At 40.0% G+C, this 21,511-nt stretch overlaps 1 protein-coding gene across 15 annotated transcripts in view; it reads left to right on the top strand.

Moving 5' to 3' along the window:
* DLG2 (discs large MAGUK scaffold protein 2) overlaps positions 1–21,511 on the top strand; it is a 1,063,600-nt gene that overhangs the window by 392,532 nt on the left and 649,557 nt on the right. The window lies entirely within an intron of this gene.

Genomic DNA, 21,511 nt, shown 5'->3' with positions numbered 1-21,511 from the left:
TTCCAGAACTCTCTGAAAGAGTTTACTGCCCATTCATAGACAATCAGTAGAGTATGTCAGCTGGAACATTACTGCCACTTGCTATGCATAACATTTGATAGTGGCACTGAGAAACCTACTTCCACATATTATTCTTGTTAGGCCACTGCGGTGTTAAAACAAAAATGCTCAGCAATAGAAGGAGCTGCAGAAGAGATGCAGGATTGCCACTGGCAGGAGGCTCTGGATGTGATCAGTTGTGTCACAGAGGATTTGTGCATTAGTGTACAGTGCTCAAGGCAGGGAGAGTTTTCTTCTCTGGCATAGCATCTATGCAAGCGAGACATGGGGTGTAAGCCCAAGCAATTTCAGCTGGCTGTATCTTTTTTTTCTGTTAGGCATTGCCTAACACCTTACACTTTAACACTCCTGGCTTAAGAACAAGTACAAGCCCTCCCCAGCAGTCCCCACCCATCATCAATATGTGTGAGAGAAGATGAACTATACATCGTACTCAAAGGCCACCAGACTGAACTTTTCTGAGGCCAAAGTAGCAAGTTATAAGGCTGTGGGACCCTGCCAGGAACTCCTCCCAGTATTGAAAAGTTTATAAAGTGGATCCTACTCTTCAGAACTACTTTTTCCCAACCACTGAGGAGCATTGCACTGGCGAAACACTCTGGTATCAGAGGTGAGTAGGCTGCAACTTCGTAAGTGATCCTGAGTTTGTTATCTTGAACTCAGGGTGGGTGCTGCAGAGATCAATATTACAGGAGGCACAAGGATGGCAGAAGCCTAAGGAGAAGCAGGAGGCAGCAGCAGGAAGATCCAGGTGGGGCAAGTGGAGGAAAGGCATGAGGAAGGATGATGCAGAGACAGCAGCTCGGGGGTAGGACGAGAAGGCAGTGGCCTGGACAAGGGTCCTGAGGAGGCAAGCAGAAGAGAAAGCAATACTGGTGAGGTCTGGCCAGATTGAAAATTGAAAAAAAATTGTTAGATCATGAATCCGCTGAAATGATGGGCCCGTACCCTCAATCATATAGGAGTTAAGTCACTGATTAGGGAATGCCAACAAGCATTACCATTTCAGTCTTATTTGGAGTGAGCTCACTCGTTAGCTGTCACTCACTGGCATTGGCCAACGTCTGGGCGGGTGATGCCCAGGCATTTTTCTGAAAGCATCAAGATCAGATGTTAAAAATATTTCTGCTTATGTGAGAATACCACGTCTCATTTTTTGCCACTGTCCTGCCCACGAGCTCCTTGTATGCTGTGAAAGAGATGGGTGGCTGGTAGGAGATTCCCTGAGAAACCACTCCATAACAAATGTGCAGATAGTTTAAATTAAGAAAACAATGCTAAAAGTGTTTTTTTTTAATAAAGTTTTGTTTTTTGAAAAGTGTATACACTGAAAGAAACTTCTGTTGTAGGTGGATTCTTCAATCCCTACATCATTCTGAATCACTGGCTTGTTTTCCGCATTTTGCCAGAATATCTGCTTCTAGCTGCCATCAGGGGCTGGACACTAGACTGGATGGCCCACGGTGCTTGCTGTGCATGCTTCTGTCATCACAACAAGAATATTTACTGGTAGCACAGCAATGGAGTCTGATTTTCATCACTCTAGATTACTTAAAATTCACCTGAAGCTAAAGGACTCTATGAATACCCTCTGTACTGTACCTTTGAACATATAGCCACGGTGGGAAATGCGCTTCTTTTTAAACTAGTAATAAAGCAGAGTTGATTGTCGTGGTTCACAAGCACTGTATTAGAAATATGACAATAAAGTGTACCTATGGAAAAAGTAGGGCAGGAGGCACAGAGCTAAGGGTTACTGAATATTTTGAAGGGGAAGTTCAGAGTTTGCTCAAACACTCAATTTTTTAAATACATTTTTCCTTTAAATCATACATAATAATTATGTAAAATGAAGTACTTTCAAATAGAAATATATAAATACTGGAATGACTTGATGCACAGTTATGTGAGCTGCTTGATTTTACAAACTAATTATTGACTAAGAGAAGGCTATATATAGACATTCATCTTAACTGTAAAAGATGTCATAGAAGAGAATGATGATAAAGAAATGTTATATAAATATATTTAAGTGATAATAGCAATAAAACTGAAAACTGTCACTGAACAGTTCTGCTGATCTTTGAAAAGTAGCTTTTATGTTTCCAGTGTAGCTGTCAGAAATATTCCCATTATTAAAATATAGGTATTTATTACTTTCACTTTTCTGATTATATTTCCTTCAGCTTTAAGAATTTGATATAATATTAATAATCATTAGGGACAGGATTTTTCAAGAGAGCCTACTTGGGGATTGTGCTGAATGCAATGGAAACCTGAATGGGAAGAAAGATTACTGATGGGGGTTCCCGTGACTCCCTGTAGAAGTTAATGATCTATAATGCCAGGAGAGATGGCAGAGAATGATCTGATGAAGTATTAAGGCAGTTTGGGCTATTCTTTTGAGTCACTTGGCTATTGAGCGTATTGAGAGTATCATTATGAATCGGTAAGGTAAAAACGGCCCTCTTCACCCAGCTTCAATGAGGAATTTCACCCGTTAGCTCAAACGATCCCCACCAAGTTTTACGTGGCAAGAAAGCAGGCTTTCTGGGACAACGTCTGACTCCCAGTGAAACTGAAAATCTTTGGTTTTCATTTTTTCCTCAAACTGGCATTTCAGAAACCTTGATTCTGAGAATCCTGACACATCGTTTTGGGGAGATTTCCTTTAGGAGATGCTCACAGCTGTTCAGTGTAATTAAGATGGAATATGCCAAATATGAATTTTTCAGAAAGATGTAAACTGGTGTCAGCACTGAAGTCCACACAATGAATCACCTGGAGGCTCTGTAGCTATGGCAAATGTGCTACAGAGCCTATATCAACACATAGCTGCCTGCAGAAGACAATGTAGACACATACAAGGTCACTTTCTTTGCAAGATGTGAGCTCATCCCCTATGGAAACAGACCTGTAACTACAGACCTCGGGCCAGCTCCAAAATTTTTAGGATATACCTATATTGCTAAGTAAAAGAGGAACAAAATTGTTAGTTTTGTTCCTTGGCTGTATTTTGGGGTGCTCCCAAGCTTTTTCAAGACAATTCGTAGGCAAGGCTTGAGGAATTGTTCACTCCAGGGAATCTTTCCAAGAGGGAGCATGGATGAGGCTGCATCAGAGAAGGTTACTTGCAGCCTACAGCCTATCCTCTGGGCTATGTCTTCAAACACCTCCCACCCCTGAGCCTTGCCTTTACATGGCATTTGAAAGCCTGCAACACATCTCCTCAGTTTCATTTAATAAAAATGCCACTTTAGTAGCAACATGGACACGAGCCTCTCTCAGCCACTTGGCCTGGGAACGAAGGATCACGCTAAGAAATGGATGCATTTAGCATAGTAGATGTAGTGTAAGGGTCTCAGCCATGATTCCACAACTGGGAGCTTGGAAAACCTAACAAATAGGGCAGAGACCATAATAGCTCTGTCAGGCTTGGTTCTTCCGGACCTACCACCACCACACCTGTGACAGTCCACCTGGAATATACCCAGGTATATTGTGTTAGAGCTCCAAGCCCAAATCTGTAAGAAACCTGCCTTGGACTCAGCAAAAGGCAAAAGAACTTATGTCCAGCACATAGGGGTACTCCACCCTTGAATACTTCCCACCAGCTTAGCTATATCCACTTACACTTTCTTAACTACAGATCCTGCAAGTAAGAGAGAAGTTTAAATTCAGTGAATTAAAAGGTTGCATACCTATAAAGGCATTTAAATTAGCAATGCACATTTGTCTACCACCTTGTAAGACTGGTATATAGCTTATAATGCCCACCTGTTAAAGTATGTTAGACCTGGCACTTGCACCGTCTCTGAGAGGTGTTGTCAGCGGGCAGTGAGATGTCTTGAAATTCTTATATATCCCAAGGATATCCCAGTCTGTATTAAACATAGTTCCATAACAGGATAATCACCTCCATAATCCCCCTCCATAATCACAGAGAGGGGTCTGTGGCCTCGATTTAGGACAGGGAAGAGGAACTCCTTATTTCTATTTCTGGCTCTCACATAGAGTTCCTGTTGTGGCCTGGGACAAATTGTGCCTTGCGTCTCTTTCTAGAAAATCAAGTTGGTAATACCTGCCTCAGAGCAATGTTGAGAATTAATAATTATTGCACATATGCAGCACTGAAATGAAATGAAGAGTGAAAGTACAATGCACCATTGGTTATAAGGACTGACATAAAGCCATGGCAAGGCTAAGCTAGGGAAGGTTATAAGTGAAAATGGAATGATATCAGTGAAAATCAAAGCATTTCCTCCTCCTCTTTTGCTGTCCAGCCCTCTCCCCACAGTATTTATTTCAGGTATGCCTTGAAATACTATTGTTCATCATTTTTTAAAGTTCTCCCTCCAGGTCTGAGCTTTCACGTCCCAATTTTTGCCCACAGCAAATTGTTATGGTTGAATTTCAAGTCCCTGGAAAAGAGGGTTTGAAATGAAAGTGCTTACAGGCTCTTATCTCCACCCGTCCAAGTAGTGCTCCTATCATCTCATTTATTATATAAAGTTGCTGTAGGGGAGAAGCACTTTCCAGAGCTCTGGTTATTTGAGTTTTTATTTTGCAAAGATTGTTTAAAAATAGTCATGGGATGATACATGAGCAGGAAGCAGACAAGCAGATGAACATAAACCTCTTGCAAAGAGGCAAATCAGTAACTGCATCACACAAATTTTGTGACTGTTCAGGAATTCTGGTTAGGCTGATCGCTAGGAGGGACATTCAGCTCAGTTCAGAGGGCCATATGGCTCTCTTAAACTACACATTAAATCCCAGATTCTGCAGTCTACAATAAATTAAGCAAAGCTCTATGGAGTCCCATCAAATCCAGGACACAACAGTCTGCAGAGCTGTGACTGAAGGTCTCTTCAGTACTGTTAGTAACAGTGTTTTGCATTGTACCTATAAAATAAATACGATTTATACTTTTCCTACTCATTACATTCCCTTGCCTGTGTTAGTGTTTGTGCTTGGATTTCTGATCCTTGGCTTAAGTAAGATAATAAATTAGCTGGGTAGGAACTAAACACTTGACAGCTTAAGAAAGCATAGTGCATTTTTGCACTGGCAAAGTTAACTGAGGACTAATATTCCATACACAGTTGGTTGGGATATAAAATAACCAGGACAATATGTTTTCATAAGACAAAGTTTGCTGATACATTTTGAAACATGTATTCCTTCCCAGAACAATTAAGAAAACTCAGGGGAGGAGGGGGAGAGCAGAGGAGGGAGAAGAAAATGACCTAGAAAATGCACTTGAGGATCTAATTTTGTGTGTATGTACGTATTACTGACAAGCCTGTTGCACCTCCTCCCGTAAAGCCCTGGTGTTTTGCACTCTTTACTATATGCATCAACCCCCACGTGAGTTCCAGGCATGCAGGTCTTTCTTTAATTTTTCAGTATTAAGGGCATGTCTTTCCAGTGTCTTGAAGTTCATAGCCTTTAAAGGTGTTGGAAGCTAGCAGAGACAGAGGGAAGCGGGACTTTGTGAGGCAAATCTTCAGAGGATTGCAAGATCTGGTTATGAAGAAGAAGCTTGTGTATTAAAAGTATTATTGTTGTAGGGCCCCTGAACTTCACACTTGCTTCCTCAGGCCAGGTACAGCTGCAGGGACAGAGGAGCATCGTCTTCCTCACAGAGCTGGGAGTTGAACCTCAGGCTGTTGCATCTTGTGCTGGAGCTGGCTTCCTAAAACAAAGGTTTTATTTGCTGTGTACAATTGCTTAATCTGTACAGATCTGATGCATAAATCTCTTACTGGTGCTGGATTGTGGCACCTTTTCACAGAGCATTAGCAACTACTACTTTCCAGTGTAATTGGAATAAAAATGTTCAGTGTGCTGAGCCAGAAAAACGGAGCTGCTCTCAAACTAATCCACATTCTGCATGCAAACACCAGCTATTTCTTGACTATTTGTATTCACCAGGAGGGACAGCGTAGGGCTCCATGAGTTAATAAAGTTTCTGTTATTAAATAAGAATTAGTGTTCTGTAGTCTGATGATTTTTCTTCTATTGTCTTCAGTTTATTCATAAGAGAAAGGAGCTTAGATAGGAAAGGGTCAGTTCACATTACCAGAATGTGTACAAAGTAATCACAAAATCATAGAAATGTTGATTGGAAAGGACTTCTATAAATCACCTCATCCAAATTTCACTGAAAGCAGGAGAAATGAGAGATGACTTAGCATGCAGCTGTACACCTCACTTTGCAGAAGAAACGGTTTGGTTTTTAAGCAGTGCCAGGTGAAATATCTCTTCAGCTAAAACAGAAGGAAATTTGGGAAGCATAATCCAGTGTTTGAAACAAGGGAAAGGAGGTTAAATGTTTTGAGCGTTACTCCCTGTTCTTTGTTGATTCCATAGAAGATGTGGAGAGAGTCGATTTAACCCCCTTTTGATAAAATTAGGAGTGTTGCCAGGGGCTCGGATTGTAGAGGTTGCTGTTACAGGGGCTAGAATTTCACCTTTTGTGCTTCAGTTTCTCTATTAGTAAAAAAGTTCAGGTAGAGTTTGTGAGCGTCTCAAGACTCTCAAGAACCTCAAGATCCTTAGGTACCAGCCCCCTTGTCTTTTCATGGCAATTAAACACCTTCTAAGGATCTGACCATGCAGTACGTCTCTTCCTCCAGTGCTTCATTTATTCAGCCCTGTGTCTTATCTCCTACTTTGCTTTGCTTTACTTCTCAAATATGCATATGTGCTTTCTTTGCTGTTGCTGGCTCTCACTTAAAATTCACTGTTAGACCCCAGGTCAGTGGATGTGGTTGAGAAGGAGAATGAAGTTAACAGGGCATTTCTAGAGTAAATAGCAGACAGAAATAGGGAAACGTGTCCATACCCTCTCACATATATGTGCATATGCACAAACAGGTCACTAAACGCTGCACTTACCTGGTACATTAGCGATACTCCCACTCTTAAATTCTGAAAATTTGGTGACTGTAGGCCTTGGATGAGATGGTGGGTGGGAGGGAGAAGTGGAATGTCTGTTTAAGGCTGTAAAGCTGCATTTGAAAGTGTCAAAAATGTTTGTGATACGGAGGTCTATTTGCCTCATATAGAAAATGCACATTGACACGTCCCTGAAATTTCTTATGCAAGAGTGAGAAGTCAAACAGGACTTTGAATGGTGCAGTAAATAACAACATGATTTGTCGTCAAAAACTCTAAGTTAAATCCTGCCAATGTATTTAAAGCATTTCTTTCTTAAGAAGGTTTTAACTCTTTGAATTAAGAGCAACTAAAATGAAAATAAGCCAAGAAAGGGAAAGGGAGCAGATTCCACTTTGAATTTCCTACATAATTTATTCCCCTACTTAGATGGTGAGAAGCTGATACAGAGACCAAAGTAAGACTGATAAAGCATATCGTAGTGAAATACCTCCATATTAGTAATTCCAGATTTGGCTAAACTACGTAAATGACTGATGTAAAGACCAAGGCACGGCACTTAATGAGACGTCTATCCTTTGGTGTAGTTTAGCTTCAGAAATTAGGGTTAGGGCTGAAGATTGTCTTCTATTGCTATTCCTATTATGCTTAGATTAGCTTGAAAAAATCTCCACAGAGCATTAAATGGGTATACAGTACAACACCATGTGGTCCATTGGTATCGGTTGGATTTTAGTTGGACTTAGGGCCAACAAGTTTTGGCACAAAATTTACCAAAGAGGCCTAATGTAGTCATGCATTAGATGGTTTTTTTGAGTACAAGACAAGGCATGCAAAAGTGATAAATTAGAGTAAACACAGCATTTCTGGTGTTCCTTAGCTATCATATTGTTATTTTCTGCATGTGAATAAAAGTTCTGATAATCTTCTTTCACCAACTGCAAGCCAAAATTCGTTTTCCTGCTGTGACTAATATGGAATAGTTTCTTTTCATCCAAAAAGACTAGCGTGTACTGCAAAGAATAAGAAAATAATGATGCTGTAGCAGGACAAAAGAGAAGGTGCTGAAAACCAGAAAGAGCTGAATAGTTTTTGAACTTGTTACTCAGCAAATTACATTTTCTGTGTGTGAAGTTTTGAAAATGAAGTTAATTTCTCCCCTTCATAATAATGGTCTTGAGCCTACAGTGTGTGAGCAAAACAATTCCATGTCTGACACATGCTGATATAATGATGTTGAAAGTTACAGTGCCATTCCCAAAAGAGAAAGACCTTGTAGGCATCTATCATATGTACCGGTTAGCAGGTAAGATCCCAAAAGAAGAGCAAAGCACTTTATTTTTATTTTTTTCAATGTGTTATCACTAAACATTAAATGCCATATATATGAGCAGAGACACCTGAGGATTTGGCAGCTTTGTGGTTGGAAACGACCAGTCTTCATGTGATGGTGGCCTTCTGGCTGTGTTTGCTACCAACTACAGCTGTTTTCATCGCTTCTTTGGCTGTAGAAAACCTATTGGCCTTGCCTGCAGCGTTGATACAAACAGCCATTTAGCACCTTGCTGCTGAGCTGCCGCTTGACCCCTAAGAAGAGCGCAGACTGCTTAAAGACATGTCGACTTGCTGCTATTCCCTGCTCCCAAATGCACCATTGTGTTTGGCTGCTGCCTGCAAAGATCAGTTTCAGGTGCAATCCCACAACAGCAAACACATTTTAGAGCAAATACACCTTGAAAAACTGACAAGTGAAAAAGGCTCTGAATTTTTTAAGGAGCTCTGTAATTGTTGCTGGGTTTTTTGGGTCTGAATATCTGCCTTTTAAAAAACCCTTTATTAAGAACTTCCAGTCACTAGCCTTAGGGCAAAATTCAATTGAGCTGCTTGATATTTGTGCTGGGAATGCCTCTGGAAAAGGGCTGCCCATCTCTTTGTCACATACACAGTGTGGTTGAACTAAGGGAAGGCAGGAAAGCTTGTCCTATGGGTCTTGGTGACCATTCCTTGCTTCTTCTCGCCTCTCATGTCAGTGCAGGTGAGCATTAAAGAGGGAGCTCTGTTTAGGCCACCCAGCTTTTTCAATCCACAAGTCCTGATCTTCTGAGACTTTAAGAACAAAGTCAAAAAGTAGGGTTGTTTTTTTTCCTTCACTTACCAAGAGAGGCTTTGACTTACCTAGAAACAAGATATCTGTACTGTTCTCAAACTCCTCAAAAACCCTTGTATGAGTAGAGTAGAGTTAGGGAGGACTTCAGTGGGCATTGCATGGAAGGAGAAATATGAAATTAGGGAAATATTTATAGTTTGGATTAACCTTTTCTTGATTTCTGTTGAAATTTTTGTTGGATTTGGAGATTCCAAAGTTTGGTACAAACTTCTCAATGAGGAGCTTAAGGTCTGGGTTTTCCTCCTGGAATTTCTTCCGTGGGATGTTTTTCTTGTATTTTAAAAGACAATCATGGATAACAGTAATGAAATTAGAAAATACCTGGTGTAGGCCCTGTACATGCGTGTTTTGTTCAGCTTTGTTTTGTTTTCCTGGCTTGAGGAACTGTACATCTCTTCTTTTATCTTAAAAAAAAGAAAAAAAAATTGACAACAGCTTTAATTTGCGCTCTGCTGTTCCACTTCCTAGAGGTTCAGTGTACCGTTTTCAAAATAAAGAGGTCCTCTCCTCTAGAAAGCTTTGCAATGTATTCGAAAACCCAAGAAGTCAGTGACATTCTCTTATCTTCATCCTATGATGGAGTAGTAGCCTATCGTCCCATACATCCACTTGATTTTTCAAGGGCTTCAATTGGATACTCAAAAGCTGTAGAGCCATTGATTGTCATTTGACTCACTGTGAGTAAAATCATATTTGTTTTTACTGTATCCTCCAAACTGACTGCGCTAAGCAGTGATGTGTGGCTGTTTACTCTTTTCTGTATAAAATGTTAACCCTTGCCTCAAGGAGAGATTAAAGCTCTGATTTCTTCTATTCCTGGCCCTGCCACAAACTTCTTTTGTGGCTTCAGTGTATGACCTGTTACTATATATACATGCCAAGTATTGTATTATTTAATGCTACTATCTAGTCCTATTTTCAGCACCATGATTGATGCTTGCAGGCGATTCAGTTTTATGCTGATTTCACCAAAAGCAGTAGCAGTGTTGCCATTGTGTAGGCACCCAGCTGGGGTTGCATTAAGCAGGCAATCTACTGCAAAAATATTCTTACAGTCCAGTCAGTGACAGAGGTGGGAACAAAGCAAACACAGAGCTAAATGAGGAGGTCCAAACAGCACCTTTTTGTCCCTGAGTTCCTAGGCTTAAGCACCCCCACTACTAAAAATATTGCTGATTATCCCTTTAAGGGAAAAATGTTTTTACCTCTGTCTAAGCTGATACGCCTACAGCACCTTTTACATAACCCAAACACTTGAGTTCCAATTATACCATTATATTTTAACATGTATTAAGTGCTATTCCTTTAGAGAGGAGACTTACACTGAAAATTTTAACTAAACTCCTTCCTCAGTACAGACCTATATGGTAGAGTCTCATTTCATTACAGTGCCAAAGACTTGGTTTTTCTCAGTTCCTTTCCCCTTGAATACACCAGCTGGCTCTTCAGAAAGCACATTTTCCATGTCTGCAGCACTGACAGCAGTATTTGTACATGTATATCAACTGCAGGCTATGAAGCTAATGTTCTTGGGGTCAGTAGCGGCACTGTTACTGCAATTAGATCAATAATGCTCGCACAGTGCTAGTATCCTCTGTTTTGTGTACAACCTATGGCAAGGTCCAAGTCTCTAGAGGAAGCAACATGTTTAAACATGGAGGAAAGGCTGCTGCTTTTTTTAATAGTATACTTTGCTCCAGAGATGGATAGCACAAAAGATTGAGTTTCCTTTTACTGAAAAGGATGACTCCAATGACCATTCTTCTTTTCTGGTATCTTCATGCAACTTCTGTAAGACACAAAAGCCCTCATCTGGAGAGAAGACTTGTTGAGGAAGGCTATTTGCTGCATACTTTCAATCTCTAACATCAATGAGGTTTGTAGGTCAGCTCTTCTGAAAACCCAGAGCCTAAGTTTAGAGTGAGGAGCCTGAGTGTATTTCTACACTCAGAGGTAGCTCGAGTTTTCTGAACATCCAGGCCAAGTTGGGATTTGGCCTGAAAGAGCATAGGAGAAGAAAAGGGATGAACCAAGAAAGAGTGAGTGGAGAGCAATGCTGGTGAGCAAGACTGGGGACTGCTGGTGCTCCTCATGGTGGATTAAATGTGTGTGTGGGGAATGGCTGCTGGTGGAGGGGAGGTATCATGTTCCAGAAGTGTTCTGCTTCTTCCCACCCCACAGCGTCAGCCTGTGCCAAAAGCTGGCACAGCCTACATTGCAATCGCACAGCTTGTGCTAAGTTCATTGCTGCCATGAAGGTTACCTTAGTAGCAGCTGAACCACCTGCTTTAACACTGACGCAGCTATTTCTATACTATACTGTAGTCATTCCTGCACAGTGACTTCAGTTTAAAATTTCCCCTGCTTAGAACACCAAGTTTTGGAAATGTTGAATAAAGTTATTGCATTGGACTGTACCTATCAGATAAACTGAGTTCCTGCCTAAAGAACACATGAACACAATTAATTACAAGGTAAAACTAAATTATTGAAACATTAGACTTGTGTTATTTTAATTCTACAAAAGCAAAAAAATCTGGAGGTAAAGTTCCCATGGCAACCTTAGCTCTGTCTCCTGTGTGCAGTGGATGTGTGTGTATGTTTGTGTAAAATAGGATCATTCATTATCATGGTCAGAGTGATTTAGGAGTTGCTGATCAGGAAGATGTTAATCAAACCAGAAATCTCATCTTTAAAAGTGATTTATTTTTGCTATTTCTCTAGCCAAGTGTTGCAACATAGAGGAGATTTTGAATTTCTGTCCAGTCTGATAAGTATTCATGCTAAAACGTAATGCCTGAACAATCCATTTCTTGTCATAAATCTGATCTATCATTTTTCAGATTTAGCTACAGTTGTGACAGACACCCTGCAGTCATGAATCCCATGAGCTAGTGAGATGGAATTGGCACCCATTTTTTTCCGGTGAGCTCACTAGTATCAAACATTTGATTACGCATTGCACTTTGATGCAAGCACTTAATACTGCAGAGCTAATTTCACCCATAAAGTTTATTGAAAAGGGTTAGGCATCATTTGCCTATCTATCAGGGATTACGGAAGATGCAGCGGTCTGGTGACATAGCAGAATTGTCTCCAGCCCTCCCGTATCACCTGAAGGAAGAGTGTTTCCCGCAAGCATTCCCAAGAGACATTCCCTTAATCTCTTTGTCTCCATCCCCCACCTCGCCCATATTCAGTTTTTCCAAAATGTACACATCAGCCATGAGAAAGCGTCTCTCATAAATGAAGGTCTTAGCAGAGCAAGGGGACTGATGATCTGGGTGGGGGAGGTGTTTAGTGCTGATATGGGGAGAGACTGACAGCTGTAAGAAATTTGAGCTATTTTGTGCAGGCAGAGTGAATAAGGGAAAGTTTAGTGGAAAAAAAACACGCATTATACTCTTGTGAAATGTGTCTAGATGGTGAAGGCATTAAAGGGTACTATTCATTTTTATTACTGTCATGAGATTCAGTGAATGGCATGTTCGTGTTAGTGAGCTTTACAAGTATTATGTAAAGTACTTTTCCAAACTACAGCTTCTTTTTTTTTCTGTGGTTGCCCTGTAACTCTATTTTCAGTGACATAATTCTTCAGGGTAGTGGCTCAGAAAGAGGATTAATACTTTAGAGGAAGAACTGAGGGTGTATAATTTTTCCTATACAATAAATACACATCCCTGCATCCACTAAAATGACCATATTCTTGCTGAGCTGTTGTATAAAGTCAAAAGAGACAGCATTATATATACATAACATAAGCATAATGTATGTATAGATATATTCTGAGCAGACTCACGGAATAATATGAAGATTTGCAGGCTTCTAAAATCCCAAAGATATAAACCTAAAGACAGAAGAAGTAAGAGTTCACTGTATTTAAGAGCTGTGAGTATATAAAGCAGATGTAAGTATTAACTCACTAAGAATTCATCTGAAGAGAATTGAGAAATATTAAGAAAGAAACTTTATAAAAACTCTATTTTGTTGTCATTGGGGGGATTACATGTTAGAACAATTAAATTTGGGAATGTCTTTAAACAGTGACTCTCCTTTAAATATAGGAAAGCTGGACCTACTGAGGTAGAACAATTATTTCTGTTCTTTAAATACACATTTTTTTTTCCTGTGAAAAAACGTCTAATACTTACCATCATGCTAAAATTAAACAGCATAAAGATTTTCTGCCAACATATTTCTGAATTGGTATATTTTATTTATTTGGATATAGCACAAAAGCTAAAATGTACACTTATGCCCCTGAAGGCACTCAAAAATACAGCATAGTTGTACTCCCCAAATGTCATAATTACTTTTCTTTTGTTTGTAGTAACATTTGCTCTATTTTGTTAGAAAGACAGGTTTGAAATTAAACTTTAAAATGAGGTAGGATATATTTTAAACAAGCCTGATGACAGACCCCTTTTAGACTAGTCCTCTCTGAGATAGCCAGTGAATGCCTCTGTGTTCATGTCAGAGAGACAGTCTCTGGGTCATGGAAGGCGACATCAGATTTCTTTGGTTATTCCCAGCTAGCTGAAACCAGCTAGACATAATCTACAGGAGACCTCTTGCAAGCGCTGTCAGAACTAAGGGATCGCTGAGCACGATTGGTAGAAGGAGTTAAAAGAAACAGAGAAAATACACACAGGAGGAGAGTGAAACACTCCAAAGCCAACCTCACCAGGGCTGAAATTCTCCAGGAAGGTGGAGGACAATGAAAGCAACAACACTCTAGTTTTGCAAGCAATGAATGCCAGCAAAGGGCAGCTTCTTTTCTTACAATCACTGGTTTGAAATCCTTGATATGTTTGATGATAGTTTTTGTTGACTCAGACAGAAAGCCTATAAAACTGAAGTAAAGATGGATGAGGAATGCTCTATACCCCACAAGCATGAAATAGCAATAGTGGTTTTAATCAGGGATACAAAAGGTTGAGGTAACTCTGTGAGTGAAGAGCCATTTGGCATTGCTGGGGTGTTGAGTGTCTGATGAGACATCATGTTGGTTACATGTGCATGGAGACGTAAGCGTAGTCACCTCTGCACCCCACACTGCTGATCCTTGGTGTGCACCATGAACACGTGCTGACTCTATATTCTGTATTACACCCTGTGTTTGTTTTCTCCCAGTCATTCAGCTGGAGCTCTTCCAAGAGCATGTCAAGCCTGCTTAGCTGTCCCGTAGCAGAAAACAGTGGAGGAGGGATTGAGCATGCCCAAGTCACATCCAGACACAGCTCTTGTGATTGGGAAGGTAAACAAAACTCAGGAATGTCACTAAAAGTCCTAAAAGGAAAGATGTAAGGATTTGACAAACAAAAGAAGGGACCAAGTCCAGACTCAGGGTAATGGATGGATAATTATACCCTGATTGAGAACCTCAACACTGTGAGAGAAAAGAGCAAAGCGTATGGCATCATAACTCTGACTGCAGCAAAAAGCATGTGGAGTTCCAGAAGAAACAGAGTTAGTTAACAGAAGCCAACCCACTGGGTGTCACAAAAGGAAAGATGTGAGAAGGAGGATGGATTATATTGCTTTGCAAAAGTTGGCCAGAACCAACAGCATGTTTTGCTCAGATGAATCCTCATAGGAGCAATGAGCAGCAGTTCATTAGGAGATAAATACACTATTGAACTGGAAATAAATGGGACATTCATGAAGTTGGACATGGCATACTCACCATTATGTTGCCAGGAACAGTTGTTTTCATTGTTAGAAAAGTACAGGCTTGGATACTGGATAGTAAATTTACTATTGATAGTAAAAGAGTTAAGTGCTGCACCTATTGCCATTAAAGAAGCATAGCCACATCAGTGTGCAAAAGCTAAACAGGGAGAGAGGTCCCTGAACAGCAGAGTTTGCTTTGGAAACCCCACATTAAAGAAGTATTGAACTAGCTGGATGGATGATCAGCACATTGGAAGACACTCATCTTGTAACGGTACCAAGGAAAACACACTTCTTTTACTAGCGGAAAATATGGGAGCTCCTTTTCCTCATCAGGAAGCTGCATTCCTAAAAATGAAGGAAGCAGAGTGGAGATTGGAAAAATATTCTCCAGGAGTAATAAACCTGCGCAAACATAGACATTTAGCAGCATTTTAAATGTCACTGGGCATCTGAGACATCCCCCAATGTGTCTGTGGTAGATATGGCACCACACCCATAGGAAAGCTATGCTTTTCTCCAGTGGCAGCTGAAGGCCAGTCAGGTCTTTCTGGTACTAAAATGGCATAAACACCCTCATCTCAGCAGATGAGCATGATTATAGTCTCCAGAGGCATCAGAAGAGATGATGAAGACCAACCAATCTGGAACTCATGCATTTGGGTCAATGTCCTGTACCGTAAGGACTGGCAGAGCAAGCACAGTTATTAGCTTTGGTAAGAAAAAACAGATTTCTCCAAACAGATTTGGAGAAAATTTATGCCAGGTGTTATGAGCCTGATGCATCAGCAGATACCTTAGAAAAAAAGTACATTTATGCTTTTTCCATCCCTGGAAGATACTCTTTCCTTATATTACCTTTTGAGTTGTGCTGGACCACCAAAATCTTTCACTGGGAAGCACATCTGTGATAGCCTCACAAGCAGTAGGACCTAGAAAAGTTAGAAAGCCATGACTAGAAGCTCTCTGGAAAAAAGTGGGCTGCTGGGTCAAAGCTGAACTAAGTCCTGTTATATGTTAAGTTATTTGCTTTTTGGGGGTACTGGTAGATCATAACATTGATCCATGTTGACACCTGTATGCTCAACACACATCTCTCCTCTTTGAGGGGAGAGCAACACAAGGAAATTAATATTTTAGTCTTACTCTAGAGTTTGGGAAGCTGAAAGAATTAGAGGATCTTATTTCATTTATGATCTTCATAATTGAAATACTAAGTTTCTTTCAATCCTCTTATTCCACCCTGTGAAGCCTGGAAATAGATTTGGTGTTAGGGGTGATAAAGACTGAACAGTTTGCTGTAATACAGAAGACTTTAGATTGTGTGTGCAAATATTTCATGCCCCTATTCATAGGAAACCAACCTAAGTTAATATTGACCACAAAGCAATTGCCAAAAGGGCTTGGGAAATCTCCATTTTTCCACAGATAAAGAACTGTTTTTTTGGTTAAAATATGTGATTCATGAACTGAATATAAACTTGTAAGAGAGCTACTGGTTGTAGACAAAGTCTCTCATGCATTTGACAAAGGTTTAGAAGAAAAAATTGTCCTGAGTCTAAATTTGTTTCCTAATAATCGGATTTTAATAACCAGTCTGGTCTCAGAGGAGATGTGCGCAGAGGCTGCCAGAGCAGATTCAAGGTAAGACACAGGAAAATGACTACATTTGGCAGTGGCATGTATTTAACCATTTTTGGGGAGAACTCCTGGAGCAGATAGGAATTGGGCATTAGGAAGAGGATCTTCAAAATGCTACAGAAAAAAATATATTAAAATGAAGGTCATTTAGAGTGAACAACCCACAAAAGAAGGTGCAAAATATATTGAGTTGGCTTCAGCTGAAGAACAGTATTGCTGATCTGAAGTCTTGCAGGATATGCAAGCCTACATTATGCAAAAGAGGCTCATGTTGGTTGTTAGAAAAAAATGGCTCCCTGGAAAAAAAAGGCGTTTATTTGTTTACATTTTCAGGGGGAAAAAAATATCCTACAAACCTATGTATTTGGGCTTGATGATTAGCCTTACTTTATCAGAAAATGCTCCTATGAAAGAGGAGCTCATGCATATCAAATCCATTTTTGCTGTAGATAGTACAACTGGCTTAGTCATCTGAGAACAGACCACAGTTTACTGAACAAGTGTTTAAGTACTTTTCAATAAAGGTTGGGTTTAATGATGTTATCTCTTATCCCCATAATTCCCTGTCTAAGTGGCTGGTGAAAATAATGTATAAAAACCCCCTCAAAACCACTATTGCAAAATCGGTCAGACTGTGTTCCATATTCAGCACTTTCAAATTCCAGGATAATTCCAGTGAAGTGACATTGTCATCACTGGTAATTCTGATTAATAGAAACCTGAAAACAAGTATATTTGCATTGCTAGAAACCACCTCTAAAGTCATTGGAGAGTTGCTAGTGGGAAAAGAAAAAGACATGGCAAAATAATTGATACAGTTTGAAGTCTCGGGTACTCTTCCTTCAGATAATGGTATTGTGCACCTCCGATAGTAGAAAGTGGCTGCGTCTACACTGCTGAACAGAAGGTCTGTTTGCACAATCTGGCTCATGTCCACACTACTGAAGTCTGGCCCCTTCCAGAGCAGTTTTGGCCTGGAAGGAGCCAGCTGGAGAGACCCAAAACTTAGGGCTTCAACTAACAGTGAGGATAGCGAGGGTCCAGGCTTGAGCCTGTTACTCAGCTCCCTTTTTTTTGGTGATACGGCCATTTCCAGGAGTAGTGGTGTTACAGTACTGCAGCAGGTTGAACTAACCAGCACGGGCAGCAGCTTGAACAGGGAGCAACAAAAACAAGTGGGTTTTCATCCATTTGACAGCAGTAGTAAGGGCATTTCAGTTGAGATACGTTGGACAGAAGCAACAGCTCTGGAAATCTCCAAACTAGTAATACTCCTCTGGTAAGGTTACTTATTAGATAGACTAGAAGTGTGTGAGCTTATACAGCAGGTGCTTTTTAACCATTAATTTTGGGATGGGAATGAAAGGCATGCTTTGGGGACTGTTGCTTTAACGGCTGAGTTTCCTAGACAATAGAGTAATCTCTTGTTTCTAAGCATCGCAATAAGTACCAGGCAGAGGATGAGAAAGATCTCTTGGAAGACTCCTGGGCACCAAGTGATCACCGAATGCCACACGAGCATCAGCAGACTGAATTCACTTTATCCATTTCAGGAATGAAATATAGTAATAGGATTAAAGGGATATGTTTTTGCAATGGGTATATCACTATTTGTTTTTATGGAGATAATTAATTGGAATGACAGTTTAGAAAACATTATTTTCTAGAGTAGCAGTAAAAAGTAATAGGCTAGCAACAGACCAAGCATATACTTGGTAATCTGCATGAAGATCTGACATCTCTGGACTTGTCTGATGCAGTTCTTTCCCTTGGTTCCTCACCTTTCTTTTCTTTCACTTGTTCCCTTACTACTCCCATTCCCTCCAGCTCATACAAGATAGTATTAAGCAGATACTGATACTATACACCAACTAACCAGAATCATCCTTGATGCATCTGTGCAGGCAGATACATGTATTAAAGCACAGGTCTGCACTGAACTCCAGAGACATCTTTGGACCTGGCGATGCTCTTTTCCAGAGTTTCTCACAAACCCTTTGTTTTTACGGAAGCAGTTGGCTTAACAGAAGAGAAAAGCAATGGGTTTTTTTCTGAGCTTCAATCCCAATGTAGATTTCTTTTCTCTGTCAGTTGCACTCATTCTTTTGAACCTTGCTTTGTCTGTGCCTCTGTGCATTACTGTATGGCTTTGTACGTTCCAGTTTTACTCCATGTCACAAATATCTGCGTCAGTCAAATATAATGATACACGTTAAGAAGTGCAGAAGCTTTAACTTAGTCATAGCTGCCACTTGACAAAGCCGTTTTTTGGTGGATTAGGAGGTGAAGCCAGAACAGTTTGGAGTCCAAACAGAAAAGTCGCTGCCTGTTTTCCCAGGCCTTCGGGACTTTACATTTGCTTCGAACCAACAGGGCATGAGACACGGAGGCAGGCAGATCCTAACTGCAGAAATCCTAGATGCAGCGCACCATCCCAGTTCCCACATCCAGATCAAGAATTAGAAAGGGAGGCAATTCATAACACGGTTATTATGTAAAACATATGCACAAACGGAGGCATTGTGTACACTAGCATAATTATCCACCGCTGACAATGAATATGCTGGTGCTGAATGTGATTAACCTGCGAGCACAGCCAAGAGCTGTTGTTTCAGAAAGCCCATGTTAAACCTGTCTGCTTGTGAAACTGTGTTCAGCACTGCTTTAATTGCACCCGTTGCTGACACATGTTGTCTATAACAAGCATTTTTGCTGCTGTAGACAAGGGTAAATGTAAGGATGTTGCAGTGAGCCAAAGCTTGAAAGCCCTCACTTAGCTCGTATGCTCAGGATTTAAACTACTGGGGAAATTTTATGTCTCTGGCTATTTATTATTACATACAACATGTTCTTGGAAACCACTCCACATTTAACAGCAGTTAAACCCATCTGCTGCTCCTGAATTTTCATTTCATTCACAAGCCTGTTTTAAAAGTATTTTTGGACTTATCACCAGTGTGCTATCAACTGTTTATTATTCTGTTTTAAGTTGGTAAGAAGAAGGACTCAAATTTAAAAGGAAATTGTACCCTCATATATTTTTGAGCTTTTCATTGAAACTTGCCTTCCTCTCATTGTCTGACATAATTGAAATTTTTAGTTTAAAAGCAATTATTTGCCACAAAAGTTCATCACCTCATGCTAAATGCTGATTTTAGTGACTTGTAATTGAATATGTGTAAATTCTGCAGAATTCATCTAGTAATTACATCATTGGCATAAGAAACGTGCTTGAACTTAGCAATGTGATCAAAGATACTGTTCAGTATATTGAAGTTCCTGCAAGTGCAACAATTTTTCATTGCTTTATTTAAAAAGACTATCACAATTTTCTTTACACGTCTCTTCTCCCTATGTTCATGTTTTATTACTGTTACTTGGCATAGCAGTACTTCAATGCCTTCTACATAAGATTAACAGGAACTTCGTATTTCCTTGAGATTTTCATGAGATCTTCTTCACCTTATGAAGATTTTTTTTAAACAGAAAACTTTATTTTCCTCAAGTTTTTTTGTGTGGCTGACTCGTTTTATGATACTGTATGATGTTCTTGTATGAAGGTAATTTTTGTTGGACCAAGGGACTTCCCAGTATTTAATATGTGCTATTTTTTTTTCCATGGCACTAAATTGATCCTTCCTTAATCCACAGATTAACAAGGCTTTCCAGACTATAGGTATATTTAAACCGTTCTAAAAGTGGAATACTTCAACACTGACACTTGTTTGTCTCTAGGTCTTGTGTAAAACTTTGGCTGGATTTTTAAAAGTGAGTTCTCCCAAGGGATCACAACTGCCATGGTAGTTCATAACATTTAAGGTAGCTTGAAACATCTTTTTTTTTTAATTAAAGAGCAGGAGATTTAGATTTTCTATGCAATAAACCCCAAAACTTGATATTTAAACTATATCTTTATACTCAATAATACCTAGTATCAATGACAATGTCTGTTAACAAATAGAAGACCTTCTTAAAAAAAAAAGGATGACTTTTTTGGGTGAGATTCAGTTGTCTTATATAGACGTCTAGTGCTATTGTAGATGTCCCGCAGGATCTGAGATGTGCCTGCAGCTGTCAGAAATGAGAGAAGGAAACTGAAGCAGCAGCTGGAGACAAAGTGATCATAGAATCATAAAATCATAGAATAGTTTGGGTTGGAAGGGACCTCTAAAGGTCATCTAGTGCCACCCCCCCTGCCCTGGGCAGGGACATCTTCCACTAGAGCAGGTTGCTCAGAGCCCTGTCCAACCTGACCTGGAATGTTTCCAGGGATGGGGCATCCACCACCTCTCTGGGCAACCTGTGCCAGTGTTTCACCACCCCCATTGAAAAAATTTCTTCCTTATATCTAGTCTAAATCTACCCCCTGTTAGTTTAAAGCCGTTCCCCCTTGTCCTGTCACAACAGTGCATCTAATGACACAAGACACCTTTGTTTGGGAAACTCAATCTCACCTTTAGGGTTGTCACATTTATAACATACAATATGATGCTTATGAAGAATGCTGTTTATAAATGCTATCTCACTTGCATTTGAGTAGAGACTATTCAAAAGCCTATTTTTACAGAGAGGATTACATTTCTACATTGTATATCCACTTAGTGCCATTTGTACAATCTTAATTTGAAAGCAAGTATATATATATAATTTCTTTTTAAATTAGCAGAGAGGAATGTGCCTTTTGCTGTTAGCTGGCCCCTAATCATCTGGTTCCCAATTAAAATTGCTGAAATTAATAGGGAATAAATTTCCCATGGATGAAAACTATGGAGTCATAGCAGGTAGGACTGGAAAGGATCTGTTTCAATGTTTCAGCACCCTAGCAGTTAGAGGCTTTTTTCACAGCAGCAAATTTAGGATGAGTTCTCTGGATTCTGTCCTCAGTGGAGACAACTGATCACTAACCCCATGTAATATCCTGTTTTCAGTCTTCCCGTGGTTGTGGTTTCTGAATCCCTCATCACTCTTTTTCCTCTCCTGTAGATTTCCTTTGGCTTTTTCAGTACCTATCTTAAAACACAGTGCCCCCAAAATGATACAGTTCTGCTGGTGTCTCATCACCAATGA

This window comes from Aptenodytes patagonicus, chromosome 1 (genome assembly GCF_965638725.1).
Source record: "Aptenodytes patagonicus chromosome 1, bAptPat1.pri.cur, whole genome shotgun sequence".
In the NCBI taxonomy this organism is placed as follows: domain Eukaryota; kingdom Metazoa; phylum Chordata; class Aves; order Sphenisciformes; family Spheniscidae; genus Aptenodytes; species Aptenodytes patagonicus.
This window is presented reverse-complemented; position numbering and strand designations above follow the sequence as displayed.